Source organism: Macaca thibetana, chromosome X, assembly GCF_024542745.1.
Source record: "Macaca thibetana thibetana isolate TM-01 chromosome X, ASM2454274v1, whole genome shotgun sequence".
Taxonomy (NCBI): Eukaryota; Metazoa; Chordata; class Mammalia; order Primates; family Cercopithecidae; genus Macaca; species Macaca thibetana.
This window is the reverse complement of record NC_065598.1, coordinates 66,093,154-66,108,259: the sequence shown is the minus strand read 5'-3', so window position 1 is coordinate 66,108,259 and position 15,106 is coordinate 66,093,154. Positions and strand designations below refer to the sequence as shown.

Here is a 15,106-nt window from a genome sequence, read left to right as displayed (position 1 = left end):
ATAAAAATTAGCTGTTTTCAATAAATAAGGAGAAAAGTAAATATTTATAGCAAGGAAAGGAAGAAAAGAATTGAGAGGTAGCTTGATGGGGCAGCAGGGTTCCAGGAAATGTTTTTTAGAAGAGGGAATCTGACCATGCCCAAAGACAAAGGGGATAGCAAAGAGGCAGAGATTGAAAATTCCACATCTTTCTTACTGCAACAGCTAATTTAATATATCCATTCTGAGAGCTCTTCAAATTCCTTGGAGAATAGACTTTGAATAGCCTAGAATAGCTGTCCTAGAGCTGACATTTAAACATGTCTCTTGTGAACACTAATAAAGACCCCGTCCTCCACCTAAGCCAAGTTTGATTTGGACAATAAATTTCATAGTAAAACTGATCATGGAGGAAATAGTTATTCAACATTATTAGATCTCATGAACTGATTCAGACTATAGAATATATTTACCTCACACCAATAACTTTGCTTCTAAATGATTTTTTTGAATACAGTAAAATTGCCTGGGTGTAGGATGTATTTTTGTTACCATCTAAAAGGAAGATAAATTCATGAAAATGTGGTATAGCATACCGAATATGCTGACCTTTCCGTTCCTTAACTTCTTCATTTCCAATGACCTCATCCTTCCACTCCACATGAGCCACTCATTCTGTACACCTCGGAAGTTTCCATCACCCTTTCCTACTCCATCTCCAAAATCACTAATTCAAACATGAAATTCTCTGATCACAAACTTCCAGCTTTGCTGGTTCAACTATTCCTACTATCACTCTTCTTTCAGGTCATCAAGACCTCTAGTTCACTGACCCTTCTTCCTCTACTTTTTCCCTATTAATCAAAATTTTCTTTACTTCCTTCCCTATCCAGCTTAGGTTCCATAGTGTATCAATGCTGTTACACTCCTGCCAAAACCACAAAACCTCTTAACTCACTATAATGATGTTATTGTTATTGATAATGATGTTTTTGTACTCATCTAGGCCAAATTCTAACCATTGATCATTCCTACTATTCACTTTCTCTGTGCCTGTATCCAGTAGCCAAGTTATGGGGCATGTTTTGTTAAACAGGCAGATTTGTTTCAATACATAAAATAAAAATCACTTGCAGCAGACTCCTGAAATCTGCTCACCAATCTTGCTGTGTTTTTCTTTTTCACTTTCTGCCACAACTTTTAAAAATTCTCCAATCTTCTCAGTCTTCCAGAGCACTATTCCCCAGCTCCACCCTTTTCAGAAAATGACCTTGTCTCTTACTTCATAAAGGAAATGGACCATTTGCTTTTTGGGGCTCATACATAGCAGGTACTCAAACATGTGATAAATGGATAAAAAGAAAAATATGAAATGGAGAAAAACCTGGCATGGTAACCTTAAACAAAACCTCAGTTTTCCCATGTAAAAACGCGGTAGGTGTATAACATGATCTAAGTTCCCCTCCACAACTCTAAAACTTACATTCACATATCCAGACCTATGAATGCAAACTATGCAGGGAAGAATTTTCTCAAAAGTGAACAAGCAGTAGTCAGGAAATACCATCTTATGCCTGTTTTACCAATTGGCAGAAGTGCTATTATTCACTGTTCAATAAATAAATAATTACTGAGTTCCTTCTATGTATTAGGATTTATGGGCAAGAATAGAGGATATTTAAGACCTAGTCTTTGGCTTCATGGAGCTTTCAATCTACTAGGGGAAGAAAAACTTTTTATAAGTGTCTCTAATAGGTGACACATGGAGTTTCTTTTGAAAAGACTAGTGATTGAGAGGAAGAAAAGAATGACATTAGCAAGATGGCCAAAGAGAAGTTCCCAATACTGTTTTATCTACCACACACAAACACAAAAAACAAAACAATGAATAAACGACTACATTTTTGACAGAAATGACTAAAGGAGAGCACCAGAGAACATCAAAGAAGCAGCAGAAAACCTATAAAGCACACAAACCCAGGATGGCTGCTTAGGGAAGGGAAAGAAACACCTTGCCTCTGCCACCCTATTCCCCCATTCAGAATCAGCTTGGAAGCAGCTTGGAATCAGCTGGTCAGAACCACAGCTATATCACAGCCCCCTGGACCCAAGCTTCTGGAGTGTGCCATAGAGCAACAGTTCCTGGTTAATGGGAAACCACAGTCATTCATGCCTTGAGAGTGAACGTATGCCTCAAGTTTTGGGTGCTACCATAGTTTCACAAGACCCTGAGCCCAGGAAATCATCTTCACAGCTACTCTGAGCAACTGTACCCTGGCCAAGTACTACTGTGGCTGCCTATTGGCCATGTCAGATCTGACACCAACACAGATACCTACGGCTCAGACACCCCACTGTGGGAAAAGTAAGACCAGGAGGATCCCTACAGTCCTTGCCCTAATAACCTATGAAGCCACCATCGCTGCCACAAACTCCAATAGCCTAGACTACTGACGCACCTGCAGTCATCACAGACATTGATTACAACTAAATAAGCTGCACAAAGGCTACACCATTGTGCCCACATGGAATGAGAGTCACCATAGTCTGCTCAATTGTCACCCTCAGGCCCATCTTCAGGTGAATGTCTTCCCATACAAAAGCCACTCTGTAAAGTTTGGAAGAGGTGACTACACCACCTGATGCACAGACATCAATGCAAGGACACAAAAAACATGAAGCAGCAAGGAAGCATGACACTACCAGAGGAATGGAATAATTCTCCAATAATTAACCCCAAATAAATGAAACAAATTACCTAAAAATGAGTTCAAAATATTAATCTTAAGGAAATTCAGCAAGATACAAGAGAAGATATAGAAACAATTCAATGAAATTGGAGAATAATTTATGATCTGAGGATAAATTCAAAAAAGAGACAGTTATCATTAAAAAGAACCAAAAATAAATCCTGGAGCTGAAAAATTCAATCAGTGAAATAAAAAAAAAAAAATAGAGAGAACTTCAATAGCACACTAGATCAAACAGAAGAAAGAATCTGTTAACCTGAACATGGTGCATTTTTTTGTTTCCTTTTTTGTTTTTTGCTTTTCATCACTGTGTTTTTTATTTTTTTATTTTTATTTTTTAATTATACTTAAAGATCTAGGGTACATGTGCACAACATGCAGGTTTGTTACATATGTATACTTGTGCCATGTTGGTGTGCTGCACCCATTAACTCGTCAGCACCCATCAACTCATCATTTACATCAGGTATAACTCCCAATGCCATCCCTCCCCCCTCCTCCCTACCCATAATAGGCCCCAGTGTGTGATGTTCCCCTTCCAGAGTCTGAGTGATCTCATTGTTCAATTCCCACCTATGAGTGAGAACATGCGGTATTTGGTTTTCTGTTCTTGTGATAGTTTGCTGAGAATGATGGTTTCCAGCTACATCCATGTCACTACAAAGGACATGAACTCATCCTTTTTTATGGCTGCATAGTATTCCATGGTGTATATGTGCCACATTTTCTTGAAATCCAGTCTGTCACTGATGGACATTTGGGTTGATTCCAAGTCTTTGGTATTGTGAATAGTGCTGCAATAAACATACGTATGCATGTGTCTTTATAGCAGCATGATTTATAATCCTTTGGGTATATCCCCAGTAATGGGATGGCTGGGTCAAATGGTATTTCTAGTTCTAGATCCTTGAGGAATCGCCACACTGTTTTCCACAATGGTTGAACCAGTTTACAATCCCACCAACAGTGTAAAAGTGTTCCTATTTCTCCACATCCTCTCCAGCACCTGTTGTTTCCTGACTTTTTAATGATTGCCATTCTGACTGGTGTGAGATGGTATCTCATTGTGGTTTTGATTTGCATTTCTCTGATGGCCAGTGATGACAAGCATTTTTCATGTGCCTGTTGGCTGTATGCATGTCTTCTTTTGAGAAATGTCTATTCATATCCTTTACCCACTTTTTGATGGGGTTGTTTGCTTTTTTCTCATAAATTGGTTTGAGTTCTTTATAGGTTCTGGATATTAGCCCTTTGTCAGATGAGTAGATTGCAAAAATTTTCTCCCATTCTGTAGGTTGCCTGTTCACTGTGATGGTAGTTTCTTTTGCTGTGCAGAAGCTCTTTAGTTTAATGAGATCCCATTTGTCAATTATGGCTTTTGTTGCCATTGCTTTTGGTGTTTTAGACATGAAGTCCTTGCCCATGCCTATGTCCTGAATGGTATTACCTAGGTTTTCTTCTAGGGTTTTTATGGTTTTAGGTCTAACATTTAAGTCTCTAATCCATCTTGAATTAATTTTCGTATAAGGAGTAAGGAAAGGATCCAGTTTCAGCTTTCTACTTATGGCTAGCCAATTTTCCCAGCACCATTTATTAAATAGGGAATCCTTTCCCCATTTCTTGTTTTTCTGAGGTTTGTCAAAGATCAGATGGCTGTAGATGTGTGGTATTATTTCTGAGGGCTCTGTTCTATTCCATTGGTCTATATCTCTGTTTTGGTACCAGTACCATGCTGTGTTGGTTACTGTAGCCTTGTAGTACAGTTTGAAGTCAGGTAGCGTGATGCCTCCAGCTTTGTTCTTTTGACATAGGATTGTCTTGGCAATGCGGGGGTTTTTTGTTTTTATAAATGATTCAGTAAAAATAAAAACAATGAAAAAGAGTGAAAACAGCCTATGGGACTTAAGGAGCATCATTAAGCAAACATTAAACAAACTTTCACATTATGAGAGTTTCAAAGGAGAAGAGACAGAGAAAGGGACAGAAATATTATTTAATGAAATAATTGCTGACAACTTCCCAAGTCTTGGGAGAGATATGAACATCCAGATTCACAAAGCTCAAAAGTTCACAAACAGCTACTACCCAAAGGGGCCCTCTCTAAGGTACACTATCATCAAACTGTCAAAAGTCAAAGAGAAAACTTTAAAACCAGCAAGCGAAAAATGGCAAGTCACATACAAAGGAATATCCATTAGAATATCAATGGATTTCTCAGCAGAAACCTTGTAGGCCATAAGAGAATGAAATAATACAGTCAAAGTCCTGAAAGAAAAAAAAAAAAAAAACAGTCTGCCAAGAATACTATACTCAGCAAGTCTGTCATTCAGAAATGAAGGAGACAGTTTTTCCCAGACAAGAAAAAATTTAAGGAATTCATCACCACTAGACCTGTCCTACAAGAAATGCTTAAGGAAGTTCTTCAAGTTGAAACAAAAAGAAGATAATTACTATTATGAATACATATGAAAATCTAAAACTTACTGGTAGAGGTAAATACATACTCAAATCCAGAATATTCCAGTACTGTTATAATGGTGTGTAAATCATACATAACTCTAGTATGGTTATAAATCAGAACGGTGAACAACTCATAGACATAAAGATACCAACAATAGAAACTGAGAACAATTAGAGAATGGAATGGGGTGGGAGGCAAGGTTTGAAAAATTAACTATTAGGTACTATACTCAGTAATTGGGTGATGGAATCTTTCATACCCCAAACCTCAGCATCATGCAATATCCTCAGTTAACAAACCTACACATGTACCATGTGAATCTAAAATAAAAGTTGAAAAAAAAGAAAAAGAAAAAAGATGGTTAACAATAACTAAAATTATAATAAGTTGTTAAAAATACCCAATATAAAAAGATGTAAATTGTTATATCAAAAATATAAATGTGGAAAAGGAGGGTAAAAGTCTAGTTTCTGTATGTGATAGAAGTTGATATTAGCTTAAAATAGTTTATTATAACTATAAGATGTTTTATGTAAGCATCACAGTAAACATAAAACAAAAACCTACAGCAGATATACAAACGATAAAGAGAGGAGACTCAAAGTTCAGCACTACAGAAAAGTATCAAAAGTATCAAAAGACTCAAAGTTCAGCACTACAGAAAAGTATCAAATCACAAATCACAAAGATAGACAGGGAAAGAAAGGAACAAAGAAGCTAAAAAAACAACCAACAAATAACAAACAACAAAATGGCAGTAGTAAGTCTTTACCTATTAATAATAACCTTGAATGTAAGTAAATTAAATTCTCCAATCAAAAGACATAGAGTAGTTGAATGGATTAAAAAAAAAAAAGGTCCAACTACACGCTGTCTACAGGGTACCCACTTAAGCTTTAAGGACATAGGCTGAAAGCAAAGGGATGGGAAAAGCTATTCTACACAAATGGTAACCAAAAGAGAGCTGAGTGGCTATGCTTATATCTTTATATCAGACAAAATAGACTTCCAGTCAAAAACTTTTACAAGAAACACAGAAGGTCATTGTTTAATGATAAAGAAGTCAATTCATCAAGAAAACATAACAATTGTAAATATCTATGCATCTAACATTGGAGCACCTAAATACATAAAGTAAATATGAATGGACATAAAAGGAGAAATAGATAGCAATACAATAATAGTAGGGAATTTCAGGCAGGGCATGGTGGCTCAAGCCTGTAATCCCAGCACTTTGGGAGGCCAACGTGGGTGGATCACGAGATCAGGAATTCGAGACTATCCTGGCTAACATGGTGAAACCCAGTCTCTACTCAAAATATAAAAATTAGCTGAAATTAGCTGGGCATGGTGGTGGGTGCCTGTAATCCCAGCTACTCAGGAGGCTGAGGCAGGAGAATCATTTGAACTCAGGAGGTGGAGGTTGCTGTGAGCCAAGATCGCACCATTGCACTCCAGCCTGGGTGACAGGGTGAGACTTCATCTCCAATAAATAAATAAATAAATAAATAAATAAATCATCTCCAATAAATAAATAAATAAATAGTAGGGACCTTCAGTATCTCACTTTCTTCAATGGGTAGATCAACCAGACAGAAAATTTATAAGGAAATACTGGATTTAAATTGTACTTCTGAACAAATGAGCCTAACAAATGTATTTAAAAAACTTTCCATCCAAGAGCAGCTGAATATACATTTTTCTCTAATGCACATGAAACATTCTCCAGGATAGTCCATGTTCGGCCACAAAACAAGTCTTAATAAATTGAGAAAGACTGAAATCATATCTAGTGTCACTTCAGATCATAATTATAAAAAAACTAGAAATCAGTAACAGTAAGAAATCTGGGAAAATTCACAAATAATTAAACATCCCCTGAACAACCAATGGATCAAAGAAGAAATCAAAAGGGAAACTTGAAAATATCCTGAGACAAGCGATAATGAAAACACAACACACCAAAACCTATGGGATAATGGCAAAAGCAGTTCTAAAAGGGGAGTTTATAGCAATAAATGCCTACATTAAAAAAGAAGGATCCTGACATTATTTGAATATGTCCTCCAAAGTTCATGGTGTTAGAAACTTAGTCCCCAATGCAACAGTGATGGGAGGTGAGCCTTACAAGAGATGATTAGGTAATGAGGGCTCTCCCCTCATGAATAGATTGTTATTACTGTGAGAGTGAATTAGTTATTGTGAGAGTGGGCTTGTAATAAAAGACAGTTTGACTCCATCTTGCTCTCTCATACTTTTTTGTCCACCCACCTTCTGCCATGGAGCGACAGAGCCAGAAGGCCCTCGCCAGATGCAGGCCCCTCAATCTTGGACTTCCCAGCCTCCAGAACTACAAAAAACATTTATCTTTTCTTTATAAATTGCCCAGTCTGTGGTATTCAGTTATAGCAACAAAAAATGAATTAAGACAGGTCCCAAATAAATAGTCTAATATTATGCCTTAAGTAACTAATAAAAGAAACACAAACTAAGCCCAAAATTAGAACGTAAGAAATCATAAAAATCAGAACAGAAATAAATCAAATAGAGAACAGAAAAACCATAGAAAAAAAATCAATAAAACTAAGGATTGGTTGTTTGAAAAATAAACAATATTAACAAATCTTTAGCCAGTCTAAGACAAAAATATAAAAGGTTCAAATAGAATAAAAGTGAAAGTGAAAAAATTATAAGACACTTAAGAAATTAAAAGAGATGGCCAGGTGCGGTGGCTCATGCCTGTAATCCCAACACTTTGGGAGGCCGAGGCAGGCGGATCATGAGGTCAGGAGATTGAGACCATCCTGGCTAACATGGTGAAACCCAGTCTCTACTAAAAGTACAAAAAAATTAGCTGGGCATGGTGGTGGATGTCTGTAGTCCCAACTATTCAGAAGGCTGAGGCAGGAGAATGGCGTGAACCTGGGAGGCAGAGCTTGAGCCAAGATCGCACCACTGCACTCCAGCCTGGGTGACAGAGTGAGACTCCATCTCAAAAAAAAAAAAAAAAAGAAAGAAAAGAAAGAAAGAAAGAAAGAAAGAAATTAAAAGAGACAATTATAAATAATTATATGCCAACAAATTGGATAACCTAGAGGAAATAGATAAATTCCTAGAAAAATACAACCTACCAAGATTGAGTCAGGAAGAAATAGAAAGCCTGAACAGACCAGTAACAAATAAACAGATTAAAGAAGTAATTAAGACAAACAGAAAGCCAAATCATGAATGAACTCCCATTCACAATAGCTTCAAAGAGAATAAAATGTCTAGGAATCCAACTTACAAGGGATGTAAAGGACCTCTTCAAGGAGAACTACAAACCACTGCTCAGTGAAATAAAAGAGGACACAAACAAATGGAAGAACATACCATGCTCATGGATAGGAAGAATCAATATTATGAAAATGGCCATACTGCCCAAGGTCATTTATAGATTTAATGCCATCCCCATTAAGCTACCAATGACTTTCTTCACAGAATTGGAAAAAAACTGCTTTAAAGTTCATATGGAACACATTGTTAAGACAATCCTAAGTCAAAAGAACAAAGCTGGAGGCATCACGCTACCTGACTTCAAATTATACTACAAGGCTACAGTAACCAAAACAGCAGGGTACTGGTACCAAAACAGAGATATAGACCAATGGAACAGAACAGAGACCTCCGAAGTAGCACCACACATCTACAGCCATCTGATCTTTGACAAACCTAAGAAAAACAAGAAATGGGGAAAGGATTCCCTATTTAATAAATGGTGCTGGGAAAATTGGCTAGCCATAAGTAGAAAGCTGAAACTGGATCCTTTCCTTACTCCTTATACGAAAATTAATTCAAGATGGATTAGAGACTTAAATGTTAGACCTAAAACCATAAAAACCCTAGAAGAAAACCTAGGTAATACCATTCAGGACATAGGCATGGGCAAGGACTTCATGTCTAAAACACCAAAAGCAATGGCAACAAAAGCCATAATTGACAGATGGGATCTAATTAAACTAAAGAGCTTCTGCACAGCAAAAGAAACTACCATAGGAGTGATCAGGCAACCCACAGAATGGGAGAAAATTTTTGCAATCTACTCATCTGACAAAGGGCTAATATCCAGAACCTATAAAGAACTCAATCAAATTTACAAGAAAAAAACAACCCCATCAAAAAGTGGGCAAAGGATATGAATAGACACTTCTCAAAAGAAGACATGCATACAGCCAATAGGTACATGAAAAAATGCTCATCACTCACCATCAGAGAAATGTAAATCAAAACCATAATGAGATACCATCTCACACCAGTTAGAATGGCAATCATTAAAAAATCAGGAAACAACAGGTGCTGGAGAGGATGTGGAGAAATAGGAACACTTTTACACTGTTAGTGGGACTGTAAACTAGTTCAACCCTGTGGAAAACAGTGTGGCGATTCCTCAAGGATCTAGAACTAGAAATACCATTTGACCCAGCCATCCCATTACTGGGGATATACCCAAAGGATTATAAGTCATGCTGCTATAAAGACACATGCACACGTATGTTTATTGTGGCACTATTCACAATAGCAAAGACTTGGAATCAACCCAAATGTCCATCAGTGACAGACTGGATTAAGAAAATGTGGCACATAGACACCATGGAATACTATGCAGCCATAAAAAAGGATGAGTTCATGTCCTTTGCAGGGACGTGGATGTAGCTGGAAACCATCATTCTCAGCAAACTGTCGCAAGAACAGAAAACCAAATGCCACATGTTCTCATTCATAGGTGGGAATTGAACAATGAGATCACTTGGACACAGGAAGGGGAACATCACATACCAGGGAGGGGGGAGGGGGAAGGGATAGCATTAGGAGATAAACCTAATGTAAATGACGAGTTAATGGGTGCAGCACACCAACATGGCACATGTATACATATGTAACAAACTTGCACATTGTGCACATGTACCCTAGAACTTAAAGTATAATTTGGAAAACAAAAAACAAAAAACTTCAGAACAAAGAAAAGCCCAAAACCAGGTAGGTTCATGACTAAATTCTACCAAACACTCAAAGAAGAATTAATATCAATATTTCTTAAACTCTTCTAAAAACAGAGCTAGCAGGAATATTTTCCAACACATGTTATGAGACCAGTATCACCTGGATTCTTAAACCTGATAAAGACATCACAAGAAAAGAAAACTAAAGGCTACTGGTGAACATTAATGCAAAAAATCCTCAATAAAATATTAGGAAACAAAATCCAACAATACATCAAAAAGATTATATAAACTGACCAAGTGGGAATTATCCCTGTTATGCAAGACTGGTTTAACATAAGCAAATCAATCCATGTGATATATATGACATTAACAAAATGAAAGATAAAAACCACATGATCATCTCAATTGTTGCAGAAAAAGCATTCAAAAAAGTCCAACATCCTTTCTTGAAAAAAACTCTCAAAAGTTTAGGTATTAATGTTCCTCAACATAATATAAGGCTATTTTATGAAAAACCCACAGCTAACCTTATAATCAATATGAAGAAACTTACAGCTTGCCCACTACAATGTGATACAAGGCAGGAATGCCTACTCCCACCAACTCTATTCAACATAGTACTGAAAGTACTAGACAGAACAATCAGACAAGAAAAAGAAACAATAGATACCCAAATAAGAAAGGAAGAAGTAAAATTATCTCTATTTGCAGATGAGATGATCTTATATGTAAAAAACCCCAAGTCCATAAAAAGCTGTTAGAACTAATAAATGAATTCAGTAAAGTTGCAGGATACAAAATCAACATACAAAAATTAGTAGCATTTTTATACAAAAATAATTACCTAACTGAAAAAGAAATAAACAATCCCATTTATGATAGCATCAAAAATATACTTAATAAATTCAACCAATGAAGTGAAAGATATGTATACCAAAAACTGCAAAACACTGATGAAATAAACTGAAAAAGATACCAATAAATGGAAAGATATTCCATGTTCATGGATTGGAAAAATTAATACTGATGAAATGTCCATACTACCCAAAACAATATACTGATTCAATGCAATCCCAATCAAAATTCCAATGGCATTATTCACAGAAATAGCAAAAACAATCCTAAAATTTGTATGGAAACATAAAAGACCTTAAATAAACAAAACAATTCTGAGAAAGGAAAACAAAGTTGGAGGCATCATACTTCCTGATTATATTATATAATTTATTATATTACAAACCTATAGTAATCAAAATGGTATTGGTCTGGCATAAAAACAGACACATGGACCAGCGAAACAGAATACAGAGCCCAGGAAAAAATCCAAACATATACAGTCAATTACTTTGTGACAAGGGCACCAGGAGAACACAATGGGGAAAGGATAGTCTCTTCAACAAATGGTGCTAGAAAAACTGGATTTCCATGTGCAAAAGAATAAAATTGGACCTTTAGCTTATACCATAATAAATTCAAATGGATAAAAGACCTAAATGTAAGACCAGAAATTATAAAACTTTTTGAAGGGAATATAAGAGAAAAACTCCTGGATATTGGCCTTGAAAATGATTTTTTACATATTACACTAAAAGTTCAAGCCACAAAAGCAAAATTAAATAAATGAGACTACAACAAACTAAAAAGCTTCTGCACGGAAAAGGAAACAATCAACAAAATGAAATGGCAGTCTACATATTAGGAGAATATTGGAAATCATATATCTGATAAGAGATTAATATCCAAAATGTATAAAGAACTCACGCAACTCAATAGCAGAAAAACAAACACCTAACTACAAAATGGTCAAAAGACCTGAATAGACATTTCTTTAAAGAATACATAAAAATATCCAATAAGCATATGAAAAAATGCTCTACATCATTAGTCACCAGGGAAAGGCAAATCAAAGCCACTATGAGATACCACTTCACACCCACTAGAATGGCTATTATCAAAAAGTCAAAAGATAACAAACGTTGTCACAGGCATGGAGAAAAGGAAACTGTTGTACACTACTGGTAGGGATGTAGACTGGTATGACCATTATGGAAAACAATACAGAAGTTTCTAAATAAATTAAAAATAGAACTACCATAAGACCCTCTCTGGGCATATACCTAAAAGGAATGAAATCACCACCTCTTAAAGATATCTGCACTCTCATGTTCATTGCAGCATTGTTCACAATAGCCAAGATATGGAAACAACTTAAATGTTCATCAATGGACAAATGGATAAAGAAACTGTAGTGTGCAACACACACACACACGCACATACACACACACAATTAAATATTATTTGGTCTAAAAAGAAATGAGATTTTGCCATTTGCCACAACATGAATAAGCCTGGAGGACATTATGCTAAGTGAAATAAGCCAGACACAGAAAGAAAAATATTGCATGATGTATTAGCTGTTCTCATGCTGCTAATAAAGACATAAGACTGGGTAATTATAAAGGTTTAATTGACTTACAGTTCCACATGGCAGGGGAAGCCTCACAGTCATCGTGGAAGGCAAAGGGGCTTGACATGTCTTACATGGCAGCAGGCAAGAGAGGGCATGTGCAGGGGAACTCTCCTTTATAAAACCATCAGATCTCATGAAAACTCACTATCAAGAGAACAGCATGGAAAAGACATGCCCCTTGATTCAAATACCTCCTACAAGGTGCCTCCCGTGACACATGGGAATTATAAGAGCTACAATTCAAGATGACATTTGGGTGGGGACACAGTCAAACCATATCATTCCACCCTTGGCCCTTCCCAAATCTCATTTCCTCACATTTCAAAACCAATCATGCTTTCCCAACAGTCCCCTAAAGTCTTAACTCATTTCAGCATTAACTCAAAAGTCCACAGATCAAAGTCACATCTGACACAAGGCAAGTCCCTTCTGCCTATGAGCCTGTAAAATCAAAAGCAAGTTAGTTACTTCCCAGATACAGTGGGGGTACAGGAATTGGGTAAACATACCCATTCCAAATGGAAGAAATGGCCAAAACAAAGGGGCTTCAGGCCTCATGCAAGTCCAAAATCCAGCAGAGCAGTTAAATCTTAAAGCTCCAAAATTATCTCCTTTGCTTCCATGTCTCACATCCAAGTAACACTGATGCAAGGTGTGGGCTTCCATGGCCTCGGGCAGCTCCACCCCTGTGGCTTTGCAGGGTACAGCCCCCCTCCCAGCTGCTTTAACAGGCTGGCGTTGAGTGTCTGTGGCTTTTCTAGGTACACAGTACAAGCTGTCAGTGGATCTACAATTCTGGGGTCTGGAGGACGGTGGCCTTCTTCTCCTAGCTCCACTAGAATCCAGTAAGGATTTTGGGTGGAGGCTTGCACCCCACATTTCCCTTCTGCACTGCCCTAGCAGAAGTTCTCCATGAAGACCCCACCCCTGCAGCAATCTTCACCTGGACATACAGGCGTTTCCATACATCCTCTGAAATCTAGGCAGAGGCTTTCAAACTTCAATTCTTGACTTTTGTGCATCCGCAGGCTCAACACCACATGGAAGCTGCCAAAAATTGGGGCATGCACCCTCTGAAGTCACAGGCCGAGTTGTACCTTGGCCCCTTGTAGTCACAGCTGAAGCAGCTGGGACACAGGACACCAAGTCTCTGGGCTGCACATACAGCAGGGGGTCCCTGGGTCCAGGCCCACGAAAACATTTTTTCCTCCTATGCCTTGGGCCTGTGATGGCAGGGGCTGCCGTGGAAACCTCTGACATGCCCTGGAGACATTTCCCCCATTGTCTTGGCGATTAATATTTGGCTCCTTATTACTTATGTAAATTTCTGCAGCCAGCTTGAATTTCTCCTCAGAAAATGGGTTTTTCTTTTCTGTTGCATCATCCAGCTACAAATTTTCCAAACTTTTATGCTCTGCTTCCCTTTTAAACATAACTTCCAATTCCAAACCACATTGAATACATAAAACTGAATGCTTTTAACAGTATCCAAGTCACCTCTTGAATGCTTTACTGCTTAGAAATTTCTTCCCAGAATTTTTTCAAGATCAAAGTTCCACACATCTCTAGGGCACGGGCAATATGCCATCAGTCTCTGTGTTAAAACATAGCAAAAGTCATCCAGTTCCCAACAAGTTCCTCATCTCCATCAGAGACCACTTCGGCCTGAACTTTTTTGTCCATATCACTATCAGCATTTTGGTCAAAGCCATTCAACAAGTCTCTTGGAAGTTCCAGACTTTCCCGTATTTTCCTGACTTCTTCTGAGCCCTCTAAACTGTTCCAACCTCTGCCTGATACCCAGTTCCAAAGATGCTTCCACATTTTTGGATATCTTTACAGCAGTGTACCACTACCTCGGTACCAATTTACTGTATGAGTCTGTTTTCACACTGCTAATAAAGACATATCCAAGACTGGGTAATTTATAAAGGAAAGACATTTAATGAACTCACCGTTTCATATGGCTGGGGAGGCCTCACAATCATGGCAGATGGTGAAGGGGAAGCAAGACATATCTTTTTACATTGCAGCAGGCAAGAGAGGACATATGCAGGGGAGATCCCCTTTATCAAACCATCAGATCTCATGAAAACTCACTCGCTATCGCGAGAACAGCATAGGAAAGACCTCCACCATGATTCAATTGCCTTCCACTGGGTTCTTCCCATGATATGTGGGAATTATGGGAGCCACAATTCAAGATGAGATTTGGGTGGGGACACAGCCAAACCATATCACATGACATCACTTATATATGGAATCTTAAAAGTTCAAATATACGAAGATAGAGAACACAACAGCACAACAGTGATTACTATGGGCGGGGGCTTGGGGGAGAAAATGGAGAGATGTAGGTCGGAGGAAAAAAAATAGCAGATATATAGGATAAACAAGTCTAGAGATCTAATGTCCAACATGAGAAGTATATGTAATAAAATTGTCCTGCATTTGGAATTCATGC

The 15,106-nt window shown here is 37.6% G+C and overlaps 2 protein-coding genes across 6 annotated transcripts in view; one reads left to right on the top strand and one right to left on the bottom strand.

The window, feature by feature from the left end:
• The window catches only part of PJA1 (praja ring finger ubiquitin ligase 1), a 1,335,831-nt gene that overhangs the window by 587,625 nt on the left and 733,100 nt on the right, over positions 1–15,106 (top strand). The window contains exon 1 of one of the 4 annotated variants that reach the window (XM_050776232.1): positions 14,977–14,980. The exons of the other annotated variants lie outside the window; for them this stretch is intronic. The gene's annotated coding sequence lies outside the window, so the exon portion shown is untranslated. Of the gene's footprint in view, positions 1–14,976; positions 14,981–15,106 lie in introns of those variants that run through there. 4 annotated transcript variants of the gene reach the window in all.
• The window catches only part of EDA (ectodysplasin A), a 440,121-nt gene that overhangs the window by 379,929 nt on the left and 45,086 nt on the right, over positions 1–15,106 (bottom strand). The window lies entirely within an intron of this gene.